The sequence below is a fragment of the Taeniopygia guttata genome, chromosome 6 (assembly GCF_048771995.1).
Source record: "Taeniopygia guttata chromosome 6, bTaeGut7.mat, whole genome shotgun sequence".
Taxonomy (NCBI): domain Eukaryota; kingdom Metazoa; phylum Chordata; class Aves; order Passeriformes; family Estrildidae; genus Taeniopygia; species Taeniopygia guttata.
The window spans coordinates 33,806,509-33,834,173 of NC_133031.1; the positions used below are offsets into that span (position 1 = coordinate 33,806,509).

A 27,665-nucleotide genomic window follows, 5' to 3' on the forward strand; every position below is an offset into this window, starting at 1 on the left:
CACTGTCAGTTTGAAGCCATTCCCTCTTGTCCTGTCATTCTGGGCCCTCACCCAAAGCCCCTCTCCAGCTCTCCTGGAGCACTTTTAGGTACTGGAAGGGACTCCAAGGTCTCCTCAGAGCCTTCTTCTCTTTAAGTTGAACAATGTCAGCTCTCTCAGCCTGTCTCCAGACAGAGGTGCTCCAAATGGCACAGTCTTTGCCAGGGAATGGCTATTTTAAAGACAAAAAATGCATCTATTTTCCCTGGTGCTTAGCCATGTGCCACATTTTAAAACCTGTGAGTTTAAAACTTCCTTATCAGCAGCTAACATGGAGCACAGGTCCCCAAGATGCCGGAAGCATACAGAAACCCTACTCTCCTTTCCTTTCCTGCTATTTATTTTCCTCCTTGGAACTCAGAACATGCAACAACAAAGTCACAAGTCAAACCATAAAAATGAGGTGGAATTTCTCCTTCAAATGCTGAGTTTGCAGATGGAGGAGCAGAAGCAACCTACAGCTTCCCATGTGGCATCCTTGGGGCAGGGATGCTGAGGGAGGGCTGTTCTTCCTCCTTCCACCAAATATCCCCAAAGCACAGTGATTTAAACTTGAATTAGCAATTCCAGTCTAAGCAGAACACCTTTCAATATTTGTCTGGGTTTTTTTTCAGAAGGGAGCAACAAATACAAAAACAAATATATGTCCAGAGTCAGCACTGCACAACTCAAAAGCTATACAGATGACTCATTTTGCATGAACATGGCCTGCATATAAACATTCACCTTGAAAATAATCCTGCAACACTGTGCCAGGACAGCAGGAGGGTGGTGGGGACATCACAGAGCTCACCGCAGAAAAAAGAGGGAATGGGTGGTGGGGAAGCTGTCAGGAAGAGGGGCCCAACAGAGAAATCCCCCTTGGAAAGCATATGTAAGCACCTGGACAGAGAAATCCCCTTGAAAAGCACTTTCAAGCACCTGGCTCAGCTATTTTATCAGATTTTTGCTTTCCACACAGCCCACGGGTTTTGTGCATTAAAATAAAGATTTTCTTTTCTGCAAATTATTGGCATTTTGAGTTGGTGTTTGAGGAGGACTCAGCTTTTTAAAGATTATTACCTCATAGGTGTTTTCATCTTATAAAAAATAAGATAATATTTTCCTTTGAAGACACTAAGCTGACACCTTTGGTTTTGCATTTTTTACATCCAATTCCACACTGGTTAGGCTTTTCCTTCTCAAACCAGTATTATTCTGGCCTTCCTTTCTGTATCCACCTTTCTCCTGTCTAAACAAGTCGGAGTATAGCACAAGGTACACCAGACCAACCCTTCCAACTGTGACTACAATGAACCCTTCCAAGGCCCTGGAGCATCTGCAGCCACTGGGATTTCTGAAATAACGTGATGAAATATCTGGGTGACTACACAGCCAATTTTAAATTTCTGGTTGGTGGTGCACCAAGGGAGCGCAAGGTTCAAGTGCTGGCCATCAGACAAAGTGTTTCACAATGAATTCCCACTGCTTTCTAACCCAGCTGTCTTGTTTAAAAACCAGTGCAACTCTCTGAGGTACACAAATAATTAATTTCAACCCAAGCTCTAAAGCAACAGCTCCCAAACTTTCTTTCCTGGCTGCGACCTCATTTTACAGACCAGTAGCTCTGTGTAACCCCATACAGCAGAATAAATATGGAACAAAATGAAATTTCCATCAGGCTCATGACCTTGTTCATAACATCCCCAAACTTCATTCTGGAGCCAACACTCCACTCTGGGAAATGTTGTAACACAAATGATGTTGGAAATACACACCCAGCCATGGAGAAACTCCTGGTGGTACCCACAGAGACACCAACAGCTCCACGGTCATGGAGGGGAGAACAACACCTTTGGTTCTATGCTAAAACCCTTATTTACCCCATGAGTTCAGTGATGTCTCTCTGGTTTTTCCCAGAAATGCCCCCAAATCTCTCCAGCATGTTTCATAAACAGCAAAAGCCCAAAATGTAGATATTACTTAAGAACATCCTAAATAAATCCCTTTCAAATTACCTCCCCTGGCATTTTTTATTGCCTCAAGACAGATTTTAGCTTTAGGGGAACTCCGGTGCTTTCTGCACACTGCTGAGGATGCAGTCAGTGTCACAGACATAAATTATCAAGTCAAATGACTTGTTCCACTATGTAAGTCTGGTGGCAGGAGCTGAGATTGGAATTAAGGCTTTCCTGGTTCCCAGATCAGATCCTACACAATCACAGTTCCGCAGCCAACTGTACAAACGGGATGTTTCCAGGCTGGATATCAGAGACCAGCAAAGGGAAAACAAACAATGGGAATCACTTCAGAAAAACTTGATCTCTTCCTCTCTGACTCCAAGTTCATGATTTTGACATCATCCCTGATGGTGGTGACTTACACAAGAAAAAAGGCAACAATAAAATAAAACAGCAAGTTCATGCAGTAGAGAGGGGGTAGAGCAACACAGATTCTGGGAAGGGATTTTTTGGCCATCTGCCCTCTTCCTGACATATTTTAAGAGATGAGAAATCCCCAAAATGGTTTATCTGGAGGGTTGGACTATGAACTGGAGCAGCATGGCTGTAAAGTGACATTCTCTGCACACACACAGTGTATCCCAGGGCAGTAACCTGCACAGTAAACATGAGGATATTCCCCTACATGTGCAGAAAACCAAGGATAAAAATTCAGTCCTTTGGCTCCCTACTGCCGTTAAAATTAATTGCCACATAAAATTGCTGATTCCTACCAAATGAAGCTACACAATTTATCAACTCAAGGATAGAGCAAACTCACTCGTGGTTTAAATACTTTATCTGAGTTATTACAGGATTCTGCACCAGCGACAGTTTTATGGATAATGTAGGTTTTGTAAATTCATTAGTATGGGACGAACTTTCAAAGCAAACAAAGGCATTAAACAAATACCAAAATACTGTATTTACACACAAATTAGATTTCCCTTCCCTTTCCAAAGCCGTGCTGGGATACTTGAAGGAAAAATAGGAAAGAAGTGCTGTAACACTACATGAAGGGAAAACAGGGCAGTTCATTAGCACCCGAATCAGTGGGGGCTGAGCTCAGACCTGTTTCCTGACCTAATACATGAGCAGGTCACTTGTTGGCTTCTGATTCAGCCCCTCCAAGCTCTTAAATTGTTCAAGAAGCATTTCTATACCACAAAAGGAGACTGGAGCTGCTCCAGAGCCTGCTGCAGTCCGTGGCATCTTTCCACTAATTTCACCAGGCTTTAAAACAAGGGCACAATGTCCCTTAATTAAAGGGACCACATATCTGGAATCTACTCCATTTCAACCAAAGTTAAAACCAGTTTCAAACCTATTCCTGGGTGAATCCCCCTGCCCTTTTCCCGTTGATTAAATGCTTTCCCTCCCAATTGAGATAGGAAATAGCTGCCAAGATGACACAGGACATGGGAGAAAGAGAAAAATTCCATCTTTGTGACTTGCTGTCAAACCAAAGGAGACACTGAAAATAAGAGGAAAAACATTTTTTGGACTTTCTTACAACAAGAGACATTAAAAACAATTTCAGAAGGAAGCACAAATTTTCAGCTGATACTGCTTCTTTTGCAAGAAATCTCATGATGGAAACTGTTTTAACCTGTACTTGCTGGAAGGAATGACTAACATTGCTATAAAAAAAAAAAAAAAAGAGATTGTAGAAAAAAAGCACTGTTTTTCTCCACTTTTCCATTCTGTTTACTCTGTGCATTTATCACCAGCATGTGTAGAAGCAGCCTCACTCTTTCCCCTGTGCAGGCAGTGAGTTAGTCACACTTTCCCCTGTTGTGTAGCTCCTTTAGTCAGCAGCAGGGAAGTGATAAAGATGAAAAAAACTAAACAAAACCAGGAAAATGCAATTGTGAAAAACACAGAAGTTAGCAGGAGGTCCTTGTAGGCAAATGTAATATTCAAATCGATTTGGCTTGCTTTAATTTAGGAGACTGCAATCTGGAAAGGAGCTCCTGCCTCTCCTCTGAAGGAAGTGCAGGAAGGGTACAGGAGAAGGAGGGCAGGGACATAGGAGAGGAAGCTGCAGGAACCCCTGGTGCAAAGTCCAGGCAAAAACATTTCAGCAACTGAGAAAGTGCTGCTAGAGGAGAGATGTGAACCCCAGAGGCAGTGCCAGCTTCCAAGCCCAGCAGGGCACTCACTTTTGCTCACCAGGTGTTAAATAACCCGCTCACAGTGGGAACAGCCCACGTTTTGTGGCCAGGGTAATGTAATTATGCACCACTGCTTCATTCTTGGGGGCCTGCTTATTAAAAATGCATTAAAGAAATAAATCACTGTTGACTCTGTCATCCCTCTTCTCTTTTTTGCTGGGCTAAGAAGAGTGACTCGTGGTTTAAATAAACCCAGCAAAAGCAGTAACGATAGGAAACTCCCAAACTTTATTTCCAGACTCACAGCAATTGCTCATTTCCCATTAAATTATTTGCTACAATAAGTACATGAAGCAGCAAAGACACCAAATCACCCTAATAAACCTATACAAAATTATCACCCTAAACCATCTGGAATCCCAGCGTTGTGGTGGGCAGTTTTCCAGTCTTGGGACTTATTCTTGATTATAAAAACCACGGATTGGTCACAGGCAGAGCAGGGGGAGGCTGAGACTTTGCATTTATTAGGCACAAATCTGCACCAGCCTGCTTTAACACAATGCAAAGGCCAGGTAGGATTCAGGTAGGATTCTAAGACTGAGGTCCAAATCCCACAGACACCTGCTGTGCACAGCCAGACCTGGCTCTGCCCCTGCAGAGAGCGTGGGATGGACACCAGCCAGTTCCACCAAAACCCAGGGAAGAAAGGCTCATTTCCAAGTGCCATCAGTGAACCCCTTAGTGCTGCCACAGTTTCACCAGCAGCTGTGGGTGTGGGCAGGCCTCTGGATGATGGGGCTGACACTTCAAGGTGTCCAGGAGATGGGGAAGAACAGGATGAGGCTGTTCTGCCTTCCCTGTGCTGCAATTCTGGGGAGCAGCCCGGGGTGCAAATCCCATCACTCTAACCCACAGTTGCCCACAGCATCCTTTCATCTCCCAGTTCAAAATATCCTCCTGGGCAAGGGAGGCTTAAATCAGCAAGGGTTTGGCTTAAATCAGCACCAAAGAGTAGCACACTTCCACTTAAAATCAGCCCCAAATCTGGGATATTCCCAGTGCAGAACCCACTCAGCAGGGATTTGGAAATGGCCCAGGTCACAAAATTGTCCCATCCCAACACTTCCCTGACCTGCAGCCTGCTCCAGCCTGGTTTCCTGCCCATGGGCTTCAAGGTTCCCTCCAACCCAAACCAATCTGTGACTCCATGTTCCCGTGACATCCTTTTAGGAAAGCCGCAAGTCACCACAAGACAACCTGGAATAAAACCACCTACAAGCCTGTAGAGAAAAACACTTCCCAGATACTTTCCCCCCACCTCTGGTGTTAGTCATCAACCTCCACAAATATAAAAATGGCTGGATTTAGCCTGGCCAGGCACTTCTGTCAAATATTAAAAGAAAAAATGGCCAGCGTGAGGCTGTGCAATCTCATGTGAACATTTCTGTCCCTGAAACAGATCTTAATTCTCTAAGGATCATCTCACATGCCAATGGGAAGCTCAGTAAAGGATGAGATATTTAATCTAATCTGCTTTCAAAATAATTTTGTTGGCATTGATTGTGCTGAACTGTATCTATGGGAAAGAATTTAAAGTAAGAGCAAATACAGACATATATGAGCCAGACAAGTAAGTGTCTGTTACCATTACTGTTGGCTGATAATTATAAAGAACAACAATCTAAATATTAATGTAAGGTAAAACCACCTGGTTTAGGCAGCCACCACACAGCTGTGTTTTTAAAAATTATTCTAACATATGCAATATTATAAAAAATCCTCCAAAATGGTCTGGTTTTAAATTCTTTTGCTTGACTCTTCCCTTGTTCCCCCAGAAAACCACCCCTAAAATCTGAGCTGTCTGTAAGCCCAGCTGTTTCCTGGCTTTTCTATGCAAATTGTTCTCCCTGGATTTTATTGTGTGCATGTAGATGTCTCTCAGAATGCACTCAAGTTTGAATTAGGGGCCCTACTTCCATCAAAGGGCATTCTTGTAAAATAAGCTTCACTCTCACAGTATCTGACATGGAATTATTATCCCATAACTCACGGGTGTCCTAGCAGCTCTGTATTAAACACAGCTCTGGAAAAGTCCCAGAGGGAAAAGCACAAGAAGGGACACGGAGAGTCACTCAGATGTAAACCTGTAAACCAGGAATTCCATATTTCCCTGCCAACCCGCAGAGCTCACACCATGTGCTGGGTGAGGATGTGCCTTGCTGCTGAATTTTCACCTTTCATGATTAACTAAACACCGATTGCATTATTGTGTAATTAGGTTAAATTAAAACTTAGCTTAAAGCAGGAAACACTTCCTTTTCAATTCCAATCAAAACCGTTTACTTCATTTTCAGTTTGATATTGGCATCTCCCTCCAGCATGACAAATTTTAAATTATTACTGTATGACAGCAGGAAAACCAGAAAGTAAAAGTTACTTTGGTAGCTGGTCTGAAAGCTCACAATTATCAGAAAATGAGGAGATTTCTGCTGCTGCTTTTCACGTTTATTCCCTCCCCAGTCTCCCACTAACTTTTTGTCTTTGTTGCAAAAAAGAAACTCAAATGGTAAAAAGTTGCCCAAGTTATTTCCCCCTAACAAGGATTTTTTAACCCACTGCACCTATTGAGCTCACCACATAAATCAGCATTTTCTATCTATCCCTTTGTGGACAGCCAAGGCTGTAGTGTGTTTCAAAATATAGACCAAAACTGTACCAGCACTGAAATGGTTCAATTAATATTATTTATCAAATTCCAGCCTTAGACCAAAGTATTTTTATGGTCAACCCCAAAACACCATTAGATTGATAACAACTGCCACCCTAACATGCAGCAGTATGGTGCCAGCCTGGAGAGTGTGGCTCTGGAATATTTTACATGCACACCTTGCAGGGTGTGACCCAAATTCTGTCCTCAACCACGGATATTCAGAGCCACAAATGTGGGGACACAATCCGAGAGCAGAGTCTGTCCCATGCTGTTTAGGAACCAAATGATAGTCTGTGGTAATAAAATATTTATTATGCTCCACAACACTGCAACTGAGTGGCTGTACTTACTTCCCTCTCCATCAGAGAACACTGGAGCCCTCTGCAACTTCTGCTCAAGACTTCTCAGGTTACATATCTTTATTTTTCTTACAGATTTTCCTATAGGATTGTGTCTCTGCAAGGAGCCATTTGGCAGTTAAGGCAGTTTACCAAGAAACCCAGAGTGCTGTTTGCTTTTTTCTCCTTGTTGCCTCCATTTCTCTGGAATGACACCCCTGGCAGAGTGTCCAGAAGCAATTTCCTAAACACAAATATAAGCCCACAAAATGCACTGAATAGAGCAAAAAGTCACACCACACTTTGTTAACCAGCACCGTACCAGTCTCCAAAGGAATCCATCATGCACCAGGAGAGGAAAATAATGAAAGCCCTGTGTTAAGATTGCTTAATCCTGCTCCCAGTACAGACCCTGACACGTGATGGTGGGAAGAAGTTCTTTACACAGAGGGTGTCAGGCCCTGGCACAGGTGCCCAGAGCAGCTGTGGCTGCCCCTGGATCCCTGGCAGTGCCCAGGCCAGGTTGGACACTGGGGCTTGGAGCAAACATGGGATAAGGGAAGGTGTCCCTGCCCATCAGGTTGGTGGAACTGGATGGGCTTTAAGGTCCTTTCCAACCCAAACCATTCTGGGATTCCACGACACCTCCCTCCATCCCCTTGTCATACCACAGTGATATTCCCAGTTCACTGCCCTCAGAAACAGCTCAATAAACTGGGAACCCCCCTACAACAGCTGCTATTCCTGCTGCCACCAACAAGGCACTGACAGAGACACCAGGGAGATCCTTAGTTTGGATTCCCCAAGGGATGTGCACCGAAGAGCTCGCTGTCCCCAGTGTCCAGAGGGCAGCTGGGAGGTGCAGATCACACCCTGCCCTCCCTCACTGGGCATGTTGCTGTTGGCACCAAAACAGAGAGACCTGCAGGGGATGTAAGGAATTGACATGGAAAAACCAGGAAATAAAATGTAAAAAGTGCATTGTGAGCAAGTGATTGAAGGAAGTAGCAGAGGCCCTTAACAAATTGGTTATTTGTCTGGTTAGCTGATGCAGAAGTGGAACAGGAAATTAATTCAATATGACCCAGACTTACATTCCACTATTATTTTCAGAGTTTTTCTTCTTTTATTTTTTTTTCATATACATATATAAGCCAAAAATTAAGGTATTTCTAGGCAAGCCAGCATTTGATGCTGATGTGACTTCAATTAAAAAGATCTAATCATTATCTGAGCTAGACTACAGACTGACTTGGAAATGAAAGAATAATATAAGACCAATTCAGAAGGAAAGACCCCGTTCAGAACCCACCTGGCTGCCAGCAGGTCTTGATTTGTTGAAAAATATTCCAAACCAGTAGGTAACAGCCACACTCACACTAAACCTTTATGAACAAGTTCCCACTCTCTGTGCCTCACACGATATGGCAGCCTGCCAGTAATTTTGCTTTAAACATGAAAATGGATATAAAATCCAACTTTTTAGATAAAATAATGGCACTGGAGATTAATGGCATTGCTACACTGCACAATGACCATTTAAAACGCTTTTGGCTGCAGTTACAAGGCTCTAGTGACCTCCAGAACTAGAGAAACTCCACGCAGCATTAGAAGAAAAAAAACCCCTAGTGATTCACAATGAAAAAATAAAGTGATTCAGTGCTTTTCAGGGAGGTACTGGCTGCAGTTAGCACTTCTGCAATGACACCAGTACTCAGGGTTGTGTTTAGAGAAGGAACAAACACTCCGAATTTCCATAAATGAAATGTCTGCTGCTGAGATGGCACTAAAAATGGTACTGGGGGTGCCAGGGAACTGAAGTGGAATGGAAATAGGTTTTTCATTATCATTGTGGGGAACATCACTCCCCCACCACGTGGTCGTGGCACAGGAGTGGGCAGTAAGAGGATGGCAAAAGGCAGAAAAGAGAGACAAAAGGGAATGAAGCTGGAGGAAGAATACAGGAGGAGAAACGAGGAGCTGAGACTAAAGCTGAAGGCAGAGTGGATGGAGGAAGAAATGCCAGAGGAAGACAAAGCAGAGGAGGCACCCCCATCACACCTACAGCTGACTCACATTTCGGGTTCCTTTCATTATTTCTTTGTATTCCCGCAGCATCTGGCATCTGCTGCTGAGATCAGAGCGTGCTGTGCCAAGTGTGAATCGAGACCTCTCAGCTCATCAGCTGAAAATCCAAACAGACAAAAGGGAAAACTGAGCAAGGAACCAAACCCATCCTTCCTGGAGTGACCAGGAGCTGCAGCAGCAACAGAACCCACCCAAATACCACTTTGGTCATCCTGGAAGTACACAGAGAACATCTTTTATTTCTTTCTATACCAAGAGCTGATTCTTTCAAGTGGTTTTTAGAGCTCTCAGGATCCATCTGCCCCTGAGTAAGGGTGGATCAAATGTCTGAGATTGTCAGGCACTGTCTGCATTTGCTGCTGTGAGCAGCTACAACCCAGCTGTGCTGCCATCAGGAACCAAGTGGGCTCTTCCAAGCATCCAGTACGGTCCACAGACAACATTTAAGGTCATCTGACACCCATCAGACTACAACAATCCTGGGTCTGAAGCTCCCAGGCTCAGCCTTGCCTGCCTTGCACCCTCCAGGCTCAGTAGTCTCATTTAACATGTGGAGTAAAAAGTTAGGAGAGCATTCCTCTTGTATTGTGCCAGGGAGCGGTGCAGAATTAATTATCGTGCAAATAAAGCTCTAAATCATTAACAAAAAAATGATTATAGCATCTGCCATCATTACTTGGCCCATTACTTAAAAAGCTGGATGCAATAAATAGGATGGGGAATAGCTGGTATTACACTGACAGAGCTCAAGCATCCAGGATATGAGAAAATGAGCCCTGCCCGGAACAGCTACACTTGGGCTCTGTGAGTACTTTGTACTCAGACCAATACAGTACATCCTTCATCCCCAAGCACTTAAGAAACCCACCAGATAATCATTAAAAGAATGAAAACACTGTGGTATTCCTCCCAGGCCTTTTGTCTTTTCTTCTTGTTCTTTGGAACTTTAATAAACTTACATTTTTACATTTCCCCATTAGATTTCTTAGATAAATATTTTAACTAAGTCAAAATACCACAGCTTGAAATGGGGATGGCTTTTCCTTATTTGCTTTCTTCCACGCTGGCTGCCAGCTCTGGGAGATGTTCCATCCAACAGCGATGGTGGGGGTGCAAGTGCCCCCCATTCCTCACTGCTCTCCCCTCCTGAAATCCCAGCACCCCTCAGTCCCCAGAAGAGGCATTTCCAGCAGGATCCCATTTGCAATCTCCATGCCAGCTGGGGATGCCTCATCCCTGGCAGTGCCCAAGGCAGGTTGGACAGGGCTTGGAGCAGCCTGGGATGGTGGAAGGTGTCCCTGCCCGTGGCAGGAGGCGGCACTGGATGCCCTTTATGGTTCCTTCCAACCCAAACTATTCTGTGCCTCTGGAATCTCCAGTGGCAGCTGTAGAGTGCAAAGTCACGCTTGGAAGGCACCTTCCAAAGAGAACCTCATTGTGCTGCCCACACAACAACCGAGCAGAGCATCCTGCAGCAATTTTATTGCCACCAGAACTGAGCACTCAGAAGTTTATCATCCATCCTGGAAACACGTGCATATCTCAAGCTGTGGCAGGAACTCTGAGCTGAAGCCTCTCTGCAGTGGCCGTGTGCAGCCATCAGGAGCTGTCCCCTTGCTGGCAGAGGATGGCACGGGCAGCTCATCCCTGGCTACTGCTGCAGGACCAGGGTCAGAATCTGTGGTATGGATGATTCCGAGATTGTAAAAAGTCTCTGAGCCCCTCAGCCAAAGCAGAAGCCATAATTGGTCTGTGCTGGTTTCAAGGTTGTTTATTCTGTTTATCTCTAACATGTTCTGCTGCCCTGCCGCAGCTCTGTCCTGCAGGGCAGCGTGTGGGGCTCTGCCCTCAGTGGGATGGTACAAACATTAAATACCACAAACTACCTGTGCTGGATTTACAATAACGTGCCAATATCTGTCACCTACGTTGGACAGTGTGTCCCCAGCCTGAACCAACAGAAAAATGCCAACACCACAGTGAAACATGGAGGGCATGAAGAAGGAGAAAAAGGACAAGGCACACCCAATTTCCTCCATCTTGTCCCCTTTGGACCCCTCATCTAGAATCCTAAAATTTTACTTTTGCACCCGTGCCACATTTAATTATTATTTATATCAAACACTCAGAGCTGGTAATTCATCCTGTAAGATTGAAAACTCTTTTCCATGGACAGAGATCACAGCCAGTGTCTCTGGGGGCTCTGTCCAGGGGGGTTCCTGACCCCTGCCAGGGTCCCAGCCCTGCCAGGGCAGCCAGAGGGAAGCTCTGGATTCCCACAGACCAGGGGCTAGCTCAGCAGCACACACAGATGAGCTCCATCAGGTCCAACAGGATCATCCAGAGCTCCAGCACACACACTCTGAGTTTAGAGCTAAAATATGACAAAGTACCCATTCACCCAACCCAAATTCCCAACAGCAACCCAGGGCTCCACAGCTGGAAGGGACCTCACTGACTGACACCTTTGGGCCATGAAGTTTGACAGATTTTTCTCTTTCAATAAAATAAACTTTCTTTTATATTCAGCCTAAATGTCTCAGTGTCATGGTTAGCAGTGCAGGCAGCATCCCCAGCAGGGTCTACCAGATGCTCCACAGAGGCATTCTTAACACCTCTCTCTGCCAATTCCCACCTGACACACACAACTTTTCTTCATGACTAACTAACCAACACCCTTTTATTAAACATTTCTTGTTTGAATCCCCTCCTCAATTAGCTCTTCCTCTCAGAGCTTTTCTCCAGCCTCACGCCCTCGCTGTGGCCACGTTATCCTTTCCCTTCTTGCCTGATCAGAGGTTCTGTGCTGGCTCCTTTCCAACTCTGCTCTTCAATGCAATCATTTCACTTAAGAGCCTGGCAAGCTGGTTTGTTTTTTTTTTTTTTTTTCCCCTCCATTTCTGTTTTACACAATTTCAAAGCAATGGGGAAAAAAAAAAAAAAAAGAAGATATATTATATTTTCCAGTATGATGAATAACAATCTTACATTGCAGCAGCTCAGCTCACCCATGAATAGGGCACTTTTTCACTTTTTTGAAATAATGAACAGCATAGCTGATATGGTAAAACAGTGCACAGTGGAGGTCTGTGGAAAGGAGAGAGAATGGAAGTTCAACTTCCTCATCTGCCTCTCAAGAAAGGTGCCAAAGGAGTCAAAATGAAGCAAAAAGAATGAACTTCTCTGAAAGTCCCTTAAAATTTTGATACACAAGTGCAAATTAATTACATCTCCTATTCGTGTTTCTAAACCTTTATCTCCACTATAGAAAAAAAAAAATGGGGAAAACTAAGAGTAAATGCAGCATAACATCCAAATGGGAGCAGGAAGTGCACTGTTAGTCTGCACTGCTGGATACACTGGTCATCTCCAGGGATGCATCCTCAAAACCAACAAAAATAAGGACTAAGAGAGGCCACCTTAGTGCAAATTAAAGGGTTTTACAGAAAATGACCAGACCTCCCTGCAGTTGCAAAGCTTAGAGAGACTGAGGTACCACTGGGACGACACGGGCCATGCCCACGGGTGTGTAAGGCCAAGCTGGGCACGGCCACCCCCTGCCCAGTGCCACCAGTCCTGAGCTGTGAGTCAGCTCCCCCAGCAGCACTCCTCTTCCTACCGCTGGCAGTGCCATTAAAAAGGTTTTTTCCTGCGGTTAGTTTATATGCTGCAGCTCATTAACATCTCCTAATACCAGAACTTGAGGCTAATTAGGCATGGCAATCCTGAGGAACATATTCTCTGTTCATCTTCCCAAAGCAGGATGCTCCTTGGCGGCCCAGCTGTAGCTCCACATGCTACCATGAGGGTATCACCCTGGAAATAAAAATACTCCAGGATCCCACACATTACACAGCAGGGATCCCATACTTGTTAGTTGATGGCACAATTTACAGGCTGTTTTGCTTAAAAATTGGAAGCATCTCTGTCATCAAGGCAGATTCCTGCTCAGCAGCCTCAGGGAATTTCCCCAATAGTTATCAATACATGGCTTACACAATAAAAACTACTGACTTGAAAGCAAAGAGACAAAGTGGTTAGAAAACTTAGGAGAGTTAAACAGAGAGCATTTGACAGAACAGTGCTAGTGGGAATTTTCTCCTTGTGGCTACAAATGCACAGGAACAAACAGGCTGAGGGCTCTGAGACAGGCTCCATGCACATGGAATTCTCCTAGGAGCAGGCTGTCCATGTACACATCACCTAGGAGTGACACTCAGTGCAGCAACACACACCCAAGGAACACCAACAGATGTGCAATGGGAGCTATGCTCAACACCAACCCCTCCTTTAAGCACTGGAGCTCCTGAAACCTGGTTTGCCACACATCTTCTGCACCACACAAATGCTGTCCAAAGGTTTTCCAAAACTGGGGCATTTTAAAGCTCCCCTCACCCACTGGATGTTCGTGTTGTAGTTTTTTCTCTAGTGCAAACTGGTCTTGTTTTCTTCTGCCTGTTTTCAAAGATCACCCCTTCCAATGCCTTAGGTCTGCTAAAAATTACTGAGGGTTTACCAGCTGTGAATGAAGAAGGCACTGGCTAAACCTGTCTGGTCTCTAAATTCCCACACATTTCCTTTCAGCATCTGCATTTTATATCTAAAAGCTGCAAAACTGAAAAAGCAACCTTTGAGTAACTAAAGCAAAAGGTCCATATAGTTACTGTATTTTCCTCCTCAAGGACCCCATGAACGCTCACAGAACCCTTTCCATGGTCCATCACTGCAGAATGGGAACCTCTGAGGAATCAAAATGCAACTACAGACAGTGGGAAGGATGGTTTCATGCCTTTCTGCTCTTGTAAAAATGTTGAAACATCTTTACAGATGATGAGAAGGGCCAAGGGAGGAGCTGTGTCCATGGGCAAGGATACAGCATGCCACCGAGACAGCAGAGCAGCAGAAGTGATGCAACAGCAGCATCCCCTTCTGAATCACCTGCAGCAATTCCTCTGTTGTGGGGTTTTTTCCTCCTCCTTTCAAATCCTTCTTCTGGGAACTGAGTAGGAACACTGGAAGCGTGAGCCAAATTCACTGCCCGAGGCAGCAGAGACCTGCCTTCAGCTGCCCTCTTATTTGCATTTTTCAAATGGATTAATTTCGAAAAGCTTTTACAAACCTGGCCCACAGATTACAAGTTGGAAACAGGAAAAAATCCTGGACAGAGATGAAGAGACCACCTAAGCCCTAATTTAAGGGCTGTCTACATATAAACTTTCCCTCACTAGACACCTCAATATAAAAATGTTTATCCACTCTTCTTCTGGAATCATTTCAAATCACCAACATGCCACTCCAGTCGACTACAGAGCTTCATGTGGGGACAATGTGCCCAAAACTCCAGGAGGAAAAAGAAAACAAAGATTTTAATTTTGGGCCAGCTCAATCCAAACTGGAATTTTGTTTGCTTTGAGCTGTCCAAGCCACTGACGTGTCGGAGTCCAGTGAAGCATTAACCCGTTTCACTAAGCAAGCAATGCATCCACCCTCTGGGCACAAAAGCTTTGGGTTTGGCACCAAAATGAGTGCTGAAGCTCCAAAGCCTGGCTCTCCACACAGACCAGGAGCTATGGAGTGGGTCCCCACACCTCCACAGGCTGGCCAGCCCGCTCCCAAGGAGAAGCAGCGCTTCCAAAGGAGCAGAAAGCAAGGCAGGCTGGCATCTGCAGAGGTGCCAGGGTTTTGTTTGCCTCTGAGCAAACCTGGCAGCGTGAGCCAGGCTCACTTCTGCGCTCCACGCTGGGGCGGATGATCCTTGGCAAGGAGGTGTGCCTGGAGCGCAAGCCACGGAAAACAGAGCGGGAATTTCGCGGTGATCCAGGGTTAATATAATTCCCTGTGCCCAAGGAGTTGCTGTGCGAGCGGCGCTGTTTTGTTCCCGAGCTCTCACAGGGGATTAGCTCTTGGCAGAGCGGCGCTGCCGGCAGGAGACTCCACCATCCGAGCTGTTTCCTGGCACTGAGCTGGCTTGGCTGGAGCTGCTCCTGACTCCTAGCAGAAGTAGGGTTTCTACAATAATTTCTGAATCTTTTTAATGGTCTCAGCAATGGCCAGCAGTGCTCGTGTCCCAGCAGCCACCCACCATCTTCCCTGCCAGGCACAAAGCTCAGAGCAGTGTCCTGCTCCGTGGTGAGGGCTCATTAACACACAATTAGTGCCCAGCAGGACAGGGACTCTCCTTTGCTTCTTCTGGCCAGATGTGCACTCACTAGCCCAGACCACAGCGAAGAGCTGTGGCCATGAGGTATGACCCATCTGGGACAACGCTCACCCTTGTTCCTTCACCAGTGTCCCAACAAAGCCCATCACAGAGCTCTGATTCCACAGATTTTAAACAGGTTACTCCCTTATGGCTGATTCCCCACACTTGGACATGTTTAAAGCCAGGTTGGATGGGGCTCTGAGTAACCTGGTCTAGTGGACGGCATCTCTGCCAGCAGGAGATTGAAACTGGATGGTCTTTAAGGTTCCTTCCAACCCACACCATTCTGTGATTCTACCAGAAAGTCACTGAAGCTGTCCCTGCAGAGAAAGCCACCTTCGAGGGACACACCTCAGGGACAGGGCTGCTGGCTGCCATCTGCAAGCTCATATTTGGGGCAGCACTGCCAGGGCTTTAACTGAGCAGGCATTTCTCTCCATCTTCACTTTGAACAATATTGTGCTGTTCCAGTATTGTACCACTGAACTCACAGTGACCCTGTCAAATAAATATTTTTCCTGAGTAACACTGTTTTAAATATATTCATTTACTATCCTTATTTGAAAACACTGGACAAATTAAACGACTGTAAAATTTGACTTTCCAGTATTTTGTGTTCAGATAAACTCCTACAGCACCCTCTTCCATGGCAGCCAGCCCATATTTCCAAGTAACTACAGTTTTAAAAAGCCAACTATGTTTTTCAGTATCTGTGCATTAATCATCCCTGCCAGTTCAAGAATTATTCTTGAGTTCAAAAGAAAAGATATAAGGAAGAGGAATGTGTGTGGAGCTCCCCTTCACAAAAGCTGCAGCCTAACCATCCTGTATCCCAGCCCTTACCACATACCCCATCCCCAACCAGGGACCCCCCACGGGATCTGTGAGATTTCCCTATTGCTTCCATCAAGACTGGAGTATAAGAAACGTTTCTGTCTGACAAAGACAACGCTGAAAACACCGCTGAGAGAAGTCCTGTGCTCCCAAAGAAGTCACATTAATTGAACATGGCTTCAAAATATTTCAGATTCTCAGCAAGGATTTGGTAGCAGAGGAGAACACGCTGTGACCGACCGTATTTCTAACACAGTATGAAAAGCAGTTTCAGTACACGCTGCCAAAAAGTGTCAAACAGGCTAAAATATGTTTGTCCACTGAGAAGGGGACAACGCTTCCAAAGGCAGGAGCAGGGAGGAGGGAACAGATCAGGCTGAGGGGCAGTGTGGGGCTGCCCAACATTCCTGGTATTTCAGCAAGCACTGGGGGGAAACATCAATTGCAGAATGCCCAGTGCACGCCCCTGGTTTTATTGGATTTTCCTTTGCTCTCGTATTTTGAGAAGGGTTAAATATGTCAAACATTAGTCTACAAAACCTCTCACACAAATCCTCTTACTCACATGATCTTTCTAAACAGCCCCAATCTCTTCAACCACGCAGACATAGCTACAAGCTGGGACTATTGATAGGACAAGGGTGAATGGCTTTGAGCTCAAAGAGACGAGGTTTAGATGGGATATTGGGAAGAAATTCTTCCCTGTGAGGGTGGTGAGGCCCTGGCATAGACTGCCCAGAAAAACTATGGCTGCTCCATCCCTGGAAGTGTCCAAGGCCTGGACAGGGCTTGGAGCAACCTGGTCTAGGAAGGAGAGGTGGAAAGAGTCTTTAAGGTCCCTTCCAACCCAAACCATTCTATGATTGTGTGATTCCATTCGAGCCATCACCTGTCAAGAACTGCCCGAGCTGCAGAGTGAGGGGTAACCTCCCCAGCACACACTCACTGCGACACTCTGAGCAGTCTCATTACAGCATTGTCATATTTTCCATCTTTTCTCACCCATTCTTCCCATGGTCTCATGCCTTGCTTGATCTTTGGTGAGTGTCTGCACACTGAGAAGATGTCTTCATCGAGCTGTCTGCAGTGACCCTCAGGTCTTCCTCCCCAGTGGTTTCAGTTCACTGAAAGCACAGCAATGTGTGCAAGGAGCTGGGAATGCTCCTTCCTGGGCACCCACCTTGTGCTTGGCAGGGGTGGCTTTCATCTCATCGTGTTATCCTCCTTAATTTCAGCCCTGCCTCCTTCTGTACAGGGCTGTGTACCACCAGAGATGCCATGGAGTCCCTCACAGCCTTGGTGCCACCAATTTCCTGTCCACCCCTTTTTTTCAGATTATTGATTAATATATTCAGACACACAGCCATGATGCAGATACTTAGAGCAGTCTAGTATCCACCTATTCCCTGACAAAAATCTGACGCTTTACTTGTTTTCTGTTCTCATCCAAGCAAGACACTTGCTTAAACAGGGGCTCTTTGAAAATCACAGCGGCTGGTTCTCAGAGATCTACAACTTTGCTGATTTGTGGTTTCTGTTTTGCTTTTATCTGATCTTTATCATGTCTTTGCTGCTGCTTCTTTGGTGTAGTACTCAGATGAGGCACACAACTGTTCTCCATTCCTATTTCCTTTAAAAAACTCCAAGCATGGGAATCTTGTGCACAGAGCCAGGCAGGCAAGATGCTGGTTAAATGCATAAACTGAAGACAGAAAAAATCCACAAAAAGATGTCACAGAATCATTGAATTGTCTGGCTTAGAAAGGGAGCCTTAAGATCATCTAGTTCCAGCCCCCATATCAGCATGACCCTGAAACTCAGCAGAGCAAAGTGGCTTCTCCCATGTCCTGCACATCCCTGTGTGTGTGTCCAGAGGAGAATCCACATGTGTGGCAAAGGACAGAGAGCCACACCAGCGGCACCCTGAGAGCAACTGCTAAGGCCATAAAATGCAAAAACTAAAGATTTGTTACTTTTTTAAACTGCAATCCATTATTTTAAAGATTTAGCACATTTCTGCATGTTTTTCTAGAGAAAGTTTATGAAAGTGCCATGGTCTCCAGAGGCTTCTGGAGGCTTCAGGTCCCAGGAGCAGGACACCAGCACCTCAGCAGGGAACGTGCCAAGCCAGGGAGCCGCCACACTGCCCCGTACCTGTCACTGCCCATCGCTGCCCACGTCCCACACGCTCCTCTCAGCACGGCCACCAGGAAGCAGCTGAGCTGGGCGAGGCATTAACTGGGTCTAGGCTGGGGAAAACGCTGACACAGAAGCTGCACGCCCTGTCTCCTCTGTCTCCAGCCTCACCCACGGCTGCTGTTAACCCTGGACTCCATCCAGCACAAAGACTCTCCCTGCAGCTCTGCTGCCCACGGGTTTTCTTTCATTTTTTCCAAATCTTCCCATAAACCCTCTTCGAGCACATCCTCATCGTTCCCATTTCACTGCAGGTTTTAGCAGCCCCCCTCCTGCCTCCACAGTTTCCATTTTCTGCAGATTAATACCTTTGGTTTCACCAATTTTCAGCTGTTTTACCTGCCCATAAGCAGTGCCAGCCCGCTCTCCCTGGCACCTCCCAAGCCATGGCCAGCAAAGCAACACCAAAGATGAGAAAGACCTGGAAATGCCCTGGTGCTAAGATCCACTTAATAAGTTGTCAGCCAGGTCCTGTGTATCCATTCTTGCAGGCATAAAGATCTCTGTCAGCAGTCAAAACATGGATTTACACCCCCAGCACAATTCCGAGCAGCATTTAAAGATTTTTAACGACCATCCCTTTGTTCCAGGGAGTTAAGCGCTGATCGAATGTCACAACGTGACACATGAATGCACAACAAGATGGAGGTTTGACAGGCAGCAACATTGTAATATGATAATTCCTCTTTGTCCCTTAATCACCTCTGTTTTTTGCAGACTTGATTCACTTACCAACATGTGATCAATCACTGCCTTTTTCAGTGAGATAATTTTTTGCCCTCTATCTAAATGGCTCCTGTCAAAGGGAATCCAGTACTAAATTAAAGCTGATATGCCTGTCTCTGCCCTTTTGTTTGTAGACTTCTTCTCGCACACAATTGATTTTAAATAGATTTTTTTAAATTGGTTCCAACACTGTTTAAATATATGTATTTTTAAAAATCTGTCTCCTTGAAATTAACACTGGCTACGTAAACATTTAAAAATGGTCTGGAGGATGTAATTTAATGGAGAGGAATAAATACCCGAGTATGTGATGGCATGTGTATCAACTTCCCACTAGAGTAAGTTGCCTATTTAGATCTTCCCACATGCTCTATTTAAAATGGGAAGAAGAACAATCTTAAGATTTGTGACAATAACAGGAAGAAGATGGTGTCATTTAACGCGAAAGGAAGCAATGCCGAGATCACCAGTTGTTCTGAGTCTCGAGGAACTGCCTTCTTAGCTGAAGGCCACTACAGAACTCCTCAGACATCTCTCACTGGTGTTTTCAAACCCAGCTGAGCATCTCTCTAACAGCAGCTAAGAGGTCTCTAGTGAAACAAACACGAAGAGAAGAGAATCTCCCCTTGGGCATAAAGCAGAGGGGAATTTTTGCACCTCTCAGGTGACCATCATACCCTCCCCAAACAACTCTGCACCACCCAGTCAGAGGCAAAGTGGCTGCATCTGCCCAAGCCCCTGCAATCAGAGCCACACACATACCAACCACCCAAACCCTCTGCCCTGCTGTCTGTTCTTCCCTCAAATTCCTCAAGCACCTCTATACCGCATTCAAAACCCCAAAATTCAAATTTCAAATTCTGTCCCTTCCCTCCTCTCTCTCACACTGGCCTCTTCCAAGGTGGGTCTTCCACACTTTGTCCTGATGCACCACCTCAGCCTGGTCCTCATGAAGCCAAGAGCACAACACCTGCAGATCCAGCAAAAGCAGGAATCTGCTCTCCAGCTGTTGTGGCTTCTCCGTCCCATCAGAGTGGCCATGGGTACCTGGCAAGGGAACTGCAGGAACCCCCAGGTGCATCCTCATCCTCCCAGCCCAGCCTGTGTAGCACCTCCCAGCTGCTGCCCTTCCTCACCACTGTAAAGGAAATCTGCAATAATGAAATGGGTGATTTCAGAGCCTGGTAAGATGACGCTTATTTAATTCACTGATTGAATGACAGTAAATTTTTGGCTGTGACGTGCATTATAAATTATTCTACAGTTTCAGCACTTGTCCTGGTTATGCACATAAGGCACTAAAGATTTTGCCAAGATATCTAATAGACACATCATAATTAGCCCTATAATATAATATTAAAAAAAAATCACCTCTTTTGATGCTTATTTTTTCTTCTATTTTTGAGATAAGCACCTCAACAAAATGCTGGATTCACAGCTCTTTCAAAGATGGGACACTTTCCCTGAAGGAAAAAACCCATAAATTAATATTTTCACCTTATTGTTCTATCAGGTTTTTCCTTCCTTTTCCTGTGCATAGGAAAAAGTGAAATAAAACAGCTCTGCAACGGAGGCATCACCCCTAGGCGAGGGCAGCATGGACATGTCCATCCACAAAGGGCAGTGGGAGCCAAGGCATTACAAACATACCCATAAATGAGTCTGGGGGAAGACCAGCTCCAGAAAAAAACCAAACAAAACAACCCAACAACAAAAAAAGCTCATTTTTCAAAGCGCATTATTATGGCACAAAACATATTTTAAGGTATTTTCAGCAAGGCATCGACTCCCCCCAGTATCCGCTTTGTGCCTCTCGGCAGCTCAAGAATGCCAAGGCGCCGCGTCCTCGGGGTGCCAGAACCAATCTGTTGCCAAGAGATACAAAACTGATATCACTGGTGTGTAAAGCTGTCTTTGGAAATGTAGGAAACAGCCAACGACCTCATGTTCGGGGTTTGACTTAGTCAGCAAGACGTCAAGGAAGAAAAATTAACCTTTTGTTATAAGGTTTAAAGCTGACCATTTGTATCCACCTCCGGGGGAGAATCAGCCTTCCTGAGGCAGAAACATGCTCCTGTCTGGTGCTGCTCTGCTTTCAAACAACGTGGTTTGGGGGGGTTAATGCATTTTTTTGTTTTGTGAGGAAAAACATAAAAATCCTGAGAGTGGGGCACTCAGGGAGTGGGGAGGCTCTTGGGGCATGTGGGTAGGTGAAATTTCCTTCTGAGGAAGGAAAGTTTCCTCCTGAGGAAACCCAGATGTTGAAGCTGGAGCTTCCCATGAGCACTCAGAGAGTTCCAGAATGGTTTGGTTGGAAGGGACCTGAAATCTCATCCAATTCCATGCCCTGCCATGAGCAGGGACACCTTCCACTAGACCAGGTTGCTTCAAGCCCCACCCAGCCTCATCTTAGACACTTCCAGATGTTGAATGTACCCAACTCATGTGGCTACACATTGACCCAGCCTGGAGGAATTTTGAGACTCCAACTGTAAACATCCGAAAGGTTTTCACATTTAAAAATCCAATCACTAGCAAGTTCTTCAAATACTTATTACTCCAACTGATGAGTAACCTGAGTATTTCCCTGCATTTGGTTCTGGCACCTCTCTCTCCCTCCTCCAACCTGCAATATGGATGCAAACCCTTTCAAAAGGAGTAATTTTCCCCTCAGAATTTTCCTGCCACAATTATAAACACAGATCGCTGCCCTTCCCAGTTACCGAAATAAAATTCAGTGCCTTCAGGATTCCTTCAAAATACAAAAATATAAAAACAACACAACTGCCTCTTTCAGATCTTCAGACTGCTTCTTTCAGGCTCTCTGTGGACTGCTGCTTTTCCATTTGTTTCACTGAAGTTAAATAGTTGAAAATTAAGAATCTAATTAAGAAATACAGTAATTAACTGTAATTAAGAGTTACAGCAAGATTTGGAAGGTTTTTTCCCCCTTATCTGGAGCATAAATTTTTGCATGTGAAATTAAAAACTCCATTTCGAAATAAAAATGTTAGAAGACGGTGAAGCAACTAGATATCAATTTGATATTATCCAGGAAAGGTCAAATTAAAATTATAGGACATGTTTAAAACATTAAGTTGTTGGTGTAGCTTGCAGCTTTTGCATTTCAACTAATATACAGATATGAGACCACATAGATATATAGAGGTATCTGTATCACTGTATCAAATTACCTTTAGAGATGGAAAATTCAGCATTCCACACTAAATAATTAGGATTTCCAGGTGTTTTTTGTCCCAAGGACTCAGAAGCACAACAAGCTTTCACCAGGACTGAAGAGCAAGGAACCCTGATAGATGGAGGCCTTATTGCAAACAACCAAAAACTGGTTGATAGAAACAGGTTGTGGGTTTTGGGGGGCATTTTTTTGGACTAGAAATAAAATGTCTTGCTATTATGACTAAAGAAAAATATCCCTTGGTCTTACAAGTCCTGAGTTGTGGGAAGGGAGCTGAGCAGTGTCAGACCAGCATGTGGGCAGAGAGACACAGGGGGGTTGGGAGGGGGTGAGGAGAGTTAAAATTCCTACCACAAAACAGAAAATGAGATTAAAGGAGACATTTTGGCCACGAGGCCTTCTTTCGGCTGGAGAAGGCCTCAAAGCCAAAGTGTCTCTTCTAATCCTATTTTCTATTTCGAGAGTGCATTTTAATAACCCCTTTGTATATGGCACAATGACTTTAGCAAGTCCTATTTTAAGCAGATTTTCCACACTAGAAGGCGAAATGGGTTAAAATAATTGCCCCATACACCTCGCACGCGCGACACTTTGTTTAATCCGGGGTCGGACACCGGGGTGCACAATGCAGAACAAGGTCCATGGATAAAAATGCCTTTCAGGATGAACAGCCCAAGACATGGAACGGGGGAACCAGGCTGAGAACCCACCCACGTTCCAGCCTCACCTTCCCACCTGGATGGGAACTTGGCTGATGCCACCACACTCCAAAATTCCTCCATCCTCGGGTAGCAGGAGGCACTGGCCATGTCCCAGCAGGTGGGAGTTGGTGTGAGCATTCTGGGCCCCAAAGCAGAGCCCACCTGCAGCTCCACTGTGGTGTCCCCAAAGGAGAGACCCACAACTCCACTGTGCTGTCCCCGCAGCCACCATCTCATTGGCCAAGCTCACCTCTGTCTTGCTAAATTTGCAAAAATCTGCACCTGGATGGTGTTTCCTTCTTCACCACATACACAAAACTCCACGGAATTGTGAATCTAGAGCACAAGGTTAGAAGTTTCTTTTGTTTGCAACGAAACTCAGCCTTTTTTGAATGTATCAGGTGAAATCCTGTTCCTTAGAAGCACAACATCCTAAGGGAGTGCCACCTGCACTGGCCAGCCCATGCCTTCACCTCCCTGCCCTAGGTCACATTGTGGGAGCTGAAGCTCCCCCACCTCCCTGCCCTTTTACAGTCCAAGTGGTGGAGTCACCATCCCTGTAAACATTCAAAAAATGTCTGGCTGAGGACGTGCTTTAGAGGCGAACGGGCAAGAGGTACCTCCAGCAGGAGAATGAGTTCTGCAATCCCACGGAAAAGGGAATTTCCATGCCTAGAAGTAGGACCCATGGTTTCTACTAAGGGAGGTTGTATGATGAAGTTCCCATGTAAAGATCATGGAATCATAGAATTGTGGAAGTTGGAAAAGCTCTCTAAGACCATAAGTCCAATTGCTAATCCAACATTACCAATTCACCATTAAATTGCATCCCTAAGTGCCCTATCTTGATGTTTCTTGATGGTGACTCCAGCACTGCCCTGGGCAGATGTTGCAAAATAACAGAAATATCAAACTACACACATAAACTGCAAATATCAAAGTGACAGAAGGGTAATGGAAGAGTACATTCAACAGCGAGTGGGATGGCACCAAACAGGGGAAAGGCAAGGCTGATGAGAGAACGACTCATCTCTGATTATGAAAATTGGACTGGAACAACAGAAACAAATCCAAGTTAGCAGAGAAACTCCTGAAACAAAGAATATGCAAAACAAAAAAACCAGTTTTGTCCTCTCTGCGCAGCATCAACCAGCAGTACCCAACCTCTAGGCAGAACACGGAGGACCAGCAGTCAAACTGAATTAAGGAGGAGGTTCAAACACGACCAGCAGCTCCCTGTGCCCCTCCTCGGATGAAGGCCACCAGCTATGCCTGGGTGGCACAGGCAGCAGAGAACTTCAACCCCTCAGCACATGGATCAACTGGGAAATACAGGAGAAAGCACCAACAGGCCTAAACATCACAGGGTGAGCTGTAGAAAAAAATTAATTATCATAAGGACAGGTTAAGTACAACTGAATTTCTTCCGCATCCCAGCAGGGCTTTGCGCTAACCAATGCTCAGGGCCAACGGAAAAAAACAAAACAGGTGAGAAATACAAAAATCTATGTAGCATGAAATATCTCTAAGAGACTTGTTTAGTGAAATTAACTAGTAGTTTAATAGAAAAAAAGCTTGATGTATGAGAGTGCTCCAATTTCTTCATAGAAATTAACATTTCAATCCTGTTTTTATCTAGAAGTCATTAAACTGTGCAACATGAATTATTGGAACTGTAGCAGAGAATTAACTCTATTCATCAAGTAAGTCCAAACAGTTTAGAGTGCATCTGTAATGAAAAAATAGCTCCACATTTCTATCTCTTCTCATTAAAGTAAACCAGTTTTCCCTCTCTCAGTATATAAAACTGTCTTCTCCTCATGTAATTTATATTACCATAAGCCAGCTCACATTCTAAACTATTACACGCCTCCAATTAATTTTTGCAGCTTTTGCCTGAAAATTTAATGAGATAGTAGTGTATGAACCTGCTGACTCCAGATTACATGTGTGCTTCCAATATTAATGTTGGCATAAAATAATCTGATACATACTTGATGAGAGCTTTCCACTATTGTGAGAGTAGTTAAGGCAATATGTAAACCAATTCCACTGATTTTCTTTCTCCTCCCACCACGTTTGCCATAAAAAATACCCCCAAAACCAGCTAAAATTACCAGTCTGAAATTGCAGAGCCTTGAGTTAAGCACTCATGAGACAGGTAACATAACCAGTGCTTCCCTGGATGTTTTAAATTTATTACTTACCTAGTAACATTTATTTTAAGACTATACTTATTTCTAAATGCTTTTACTTTTGAATGCTGAAGGAGGAGAGGGGCATCAAGGCCAGGTTGGATGGGGTTTGAAGCAACCTGGTCTAGTGGAAGGTGTCCCTGCCCATGGCAGGGGTTGAATGGAACAAGATGAGCTTCAAGGTCCCTTTCAGTCCAAACCATCCTATGATTCTGTGTTGGGATCTCCTTCTTCCCAAAAAGAAGGGCATATTTTAAATCCACCTCAATGCCACTCTAATAATCACAATGCTTGAGAAATTCAGAGTTTGCATTGGTGCTGGAAAACCAAGGGGAATTTGCTTCCCAAGGGTTTCCTTGGTTGCTTTTTCTTTACAGCTCATTTTATGGGGATAACTCTTAGTTAATTTTATGAACTGTTCTCCAGCATATTAGACAAATAACCTTTTCTTCAGAAGGACACATTCTTTGAGACTAACATTAAAGGGGAAAAATTGTAATATTCTTTTCCACTGCGACTTTAATTTACAACCACATATTGGGCATAATATGATTTTAATATCTACGTGCCCAAGAGAAAAATTGGCAAATGCGATGCCCTGCGAGATCAAATAATTTTATATATAGATTTAAAAACACTCATTTGGCACTCTTTGGTACAGCCCTGAATTTATATTTACAGGAAACTATAAACTGCTCGTGGTGAGTCACAGAGTCCCTGAAAACATGGATTTTGCACCGAACTGGCAGGAGCAGGGAAGCTGAGCCCAGGGAGCTGGCACAGCCTGGAAGGGGGAGCCCAGAGGCTTTTACACTCAGCCCCACTGCAGCCCAGCATCCATCTCAGTTAAACCATCCCCTCACACCATTAACACCTGCATTATCTCTGTATTTCAAGCACAGGAGAGAAGCTGCTGGATGCAGGGAAGAATTTTGGCTCTAGGAGATGTTGTTTTGGGACACAGCCACAGCAAAGCCAGAATGTTCCAGCACTTATCAGGAGAAGAGGCCTCATACCCTCTACATGATGCACAGAGCCCCAAAACCCATGGCTCTCTGAGACAGGAGGAACAAACCAGTCAGATAAAAGATTGGGAGAAGGGATGGACAAAAGTGGACGACAGGAGAAATAACATACAGCAAGTGTGGAGGCCAACGACTGAACACTTTTAACGGCTCCCAGTGGCTTCAAATCAATTTACATTTAAAATAAATGAATTAAATCTGATAATCTCTGATACCACTCAACCTATTTGCTCCAGGGCACTGAAATTCAAATATTCTCCAGTTCTGAAAATAGGCTTTCACCCACATGACAGACAAATGAAGACAAAGAGTCCTCAGCCCAAACGCCACTTCCCTGGTTTTCACACCATCAAAAGGCAAAATCACTTCCGTGGTGTTCAAGGCATTTTACTACTATGACTTTTGCCCCTTGCAGTCAATCTCCTGCATTTCTAAGGTAGCTCTAAAAAGCAATATTCTGGTTTTAATTCTAGAAAATCACAGCCATCCGGATGACACCAAGCAAACAAAAAAAGGGGCATCTATCCCTGACTCAGGAGAACCCCTCAACCTGCATCCTGCTGCCACACTGGATGGGGCCACACACAAAAAAACCCCAACAGATTATTGCACTGATTTTGGCTAAAAAGAATCTCTCTGGTTTAGCAGGCAGCTATTTTCAACTGGGATCTGATTTTCAGCAGCGCTGTCCTGACACAGTCACGACACTGGGAACCAGTGGTCCAGTCTATAACACACACGTGATAATGCATATTTACATATTTATATCCACAAGAACTCACTGGACTCTCTGTTGAGGCTGAGATTACCTTTTTTTTTACAGATTTAAAAAAATCAACCATGCACTTTTTTTTTTTATACAGGCATGTCCTTACACTTAACAACTGCTCACACCTTTGTGCGTCAAAAGAAACATGTAATTAAATTAAGAGATGCAGACACTCTTCCTTTTCTCCTGTCTCTTCTCCTTGAATGCCACGCCAGATAGCAAATCAAAATCTGCATTTAAATAGAATATTTTTAATGTATGAAAGTGGGCGGCCTGAGGGTAAAGAGGTATTGCATTCACTCACCATATGCACAAAATTGCATTTAAAATGTGATACTACGCTTTAAAAATTTATTGAATTTTTTTTCTCATTTCAGTACCTTTGTTTTAATATAACAAAACCTTCTACTCCACACAGAATTTTGCATCAAAGCCTGCTAATAAAAATAATGTGATATTACATCATTTTATCAATTTAATCTCGAGAAAAAGGATGATATTCAATCACATCTCATAAGTCACTATCTCTAGTAATTCCGGCCATTATTCA

General features: G+C 44.6%; 2 protein-coding genes across 4 annotated transcripts in view; both read right to left on the reverse strand.

The window, feature by feature from the left end:
• Positions 1 to 27,665, reverse strand: part of UROS (uroporphyrinogen III synthase) — a 623,177-nt gene that overhangs the window by 372,260 nt on the left and 223,252 nt on the right. The window lies entirely within an intron of this gene.
• The window catches only part of CTBP2 (C-terminal binding protein 2), a 284,786-nt gene that overhangs the window by 72,492 nt on the left and 184,629 nt on the right, over positions 1 to 27,665 (reverse strand). Inside the window, exon 2 of one of the 3 annotated variants that reach the window (XM_072931350.1) lies at positions 9,257 to 9,365. The exons of the other annotated variants lie outside the window; for them this stretch is intronic. The gene's annotated coding sequence lies outside the window, so the exon portion shown is untranslated. The remainder of the gene's footprint in view (positions 1 to 9,256; positions 9,366 to 27,665) is intronic. 3 annotated transcript variants of the gene reach the window in all.